This window comes from Montipora foliosa, chromosome 3 (genome assembly GCF_036669935.1).
Source record: "Montipora foliosa isolate CH-2021 chromosome 3, ASM3666993v2, whole genome shotgun sequence".
NCBI classification, from domain to species: domain Eukaryota; kingdom Metazoa; phylum Cnidaria; class Anthozoa; order Scleractinia; family Acroporidae; genus Montipora; species Montipora foliosa.
In genome coordinates, this window is record NC_090871.1 from 24,281,548 (window position 1) to 24,284,047 (window position 2,500).

General features: G+C 40.2%; 1 pseudogene; it reads left to right on the forward strand.

Annotated features, from left to right (window-relative positions):
• The window catches only part of LOC137997127 (uncharacterized), an 18,866-nt pseudogene that overhangs the window by 15,468 nt on the left and 898 nt on the right, over positions 1 to 2,500 (forward strand).

Here is a 2,500-nt window from a genome sequence, read left to right on the forward strand (position 1 = left end):
GAAACAAAGTACATACAAAGAGTCTCCGAACAACTATGGCTTGACAACTATGTCACCCAACGCTGGAAAGATAACGACATCTCGAAACACAACTTCAACCCAATCATAAAGTGGAAAAACATACCTGACGTCGCACTATCATTCTACAACAACTCGCCCCTACAAAGGTTTACAGAGTAAAGAAAGAAAAAGAACAAGGCTTAGATTTAGTGTGCACACTCTGCCGCAGTGCAGAAGAAACCGTCCCACCTGTATTATGCGACTGCTCTGCTATTGACCAAACAATCTACAATGCGAGACACGATAGAATGTTAAGCCGATTTACCATCTCTTATTATCAGTTTTTAGTATAAATACACAGGTGATTATACAAAATTGCGCGCTCTCATTGGCTTGCTATCTCGGATTATCAGCCGATAATCAGCTCGACGGACAAAATGGTTGCCAGTAGTCGTTTTGCCACTGTAAGTGAAGATGATTTTCGCGTTGAACTGTTTTTTTTTCTCTTTTTTGAAATAATCACCTGTGTATTTATATATACCAAAATTTATCAGGCTCAGTGATTATCGGTGAATATTCACCTCGACTTCGTCTCGGTGAATATTCACCGATAATCACTTCCCCTTCGGCGAATAATTGTTAAATAACATGGAAAAGGACGACTCCAAAGCATGGTATAAACAAGCGACCCCCGAAGCAAGTACGGAAAACGACGAAGCTAAAATTCTCTGGGACACGCCTATATATACAGATAAGGTGCCAGAGAATGGAGCAAACAAACCAGACATGACGATCTTTGATAAGAAGAACAAGGTTATCATCCTAGTGGAAGGAACTGTATGTAATATCGGACAGATCAACGATACGAACGATTATAAGAAGAGAAAGTATCTGGATTTAAGATTGAGTCTCCGAAAACTCTATCTCGACTACGAGATCGAAAGTTTGTGAAGCAGTTTTAGATGAGTTATCTCTTAAAATAATAATTGCTCGAATCATTTATATGATTGTAGCTAAAATATGTTACTTGTAGCATAAGACCAAGGAGAAAGCTTGATGGGATAGTTGTTTCTGGGACTGATCTTGGTCAAGAGGGAAAGTATAAGCGGAGGCGAAGCTAAATCAATGAAAAATTGAAGATAAAGGAACAAATTCTGGCAATAGAGCTGTTTTAGATGACGACTGTAGAAAACAGCCTTATTCAGAATTAAATTTAAGGAGAAGTTAAGAGAACAAATTCATGGAGGAAAGCTCTCCAGGATCAACGCTTACAGTGCTCAGACTAACAAAACTACTGATTGAGAGTCTAGCCGCATTGTTCTTCTCTGTGGCTTGTCACGAAGACCAATAGAACATAGAAAAAAGACTGCAGTGGGCATTCAGTATGTGGACTTTATATTGAATGAAAATCAACAGACACATTTTAATGATTTCTCTCTAAAAAAACAAAAAAAAGATTGAGTGCAATGAAGATGGCGCTTGTTTCGATTGATAATTTCGAACCTATTTTGTTTTTCCAAAAAATCTATGTGCCCACTTTCTTAGAAATACAAACATAATTATCTTCAAAAAATATATGAGTACCTCCAGCTGTTATTTAATCCTCCTTTAACTCTTTTAGCCCACCTTTCTTCCCAGTCATTTTCCGGGGAAAACAGTTTCGTAATCGTGCTCTCTAGTACAGCTTACGAGACACATGGGGATTAAAGACACTGGTCTCTGAAACCACCACTCTTTTACTTTATCTCTCTCTGTTTTTAGGTGGTGGTGGTGGTGGCTTCTACTCCAGCGGAAGAAGTTCAACGCAGTTTGGTGGTAGCATGGGAAATGGCGGAGAAGGTGGCAAGGGGTTTCTCCAAGGAGGAGTGGGTGGTCGAGCCTGGTACAACAATGCTGTTGGAGGATTTGGAGGTGGTGGTGGTGCCTATGGACAAGGAGGCGGTGCGGGAGGTGGTGGAGGTTATTCTGGGGGGAGTAGCGGAGAAAACAAGTACGATTCATGTGGGGGAGGAGGTGGATCTTACAACACTGGAAAAAATCAGCAGATTGAATGTTGTTACAATACAGCCGGACATGGTAGAGTGACCATAACTTTAACGTAACGCATCAGGTTCGATTGAAGAAAGGAGGATGGGAGAAACTTCATTTTTTTCTCCAGGTTGAATCATCGGTGCCAGTGTGACGTCTCAGTTCTCGCGCTTGGAAGAAGTAGAGGATCTATAGGAAAAACGTAAATACAGGCTTTTGTTTAACTCTATTCAACAATTTTGCGTGAATGTGGAAGCTTTGATCTCTATAGTGTCCTTGTGTAATAGCTTTGTTTCTTTTAAAAATTCTTTGACTTGGGCCATTTAAGGACGTTCGCGCCAAAATCTTCCTACGGTGAGATTTTCTTCATTTCTCGCCTAGAGTTAGGTCATAAAGTACTTACTCCAAAAATGAAAAAAAAATGGGGATCACCGACTTTGTTTCGGAGAAAATGGCAGTGGAAAAATGCCTT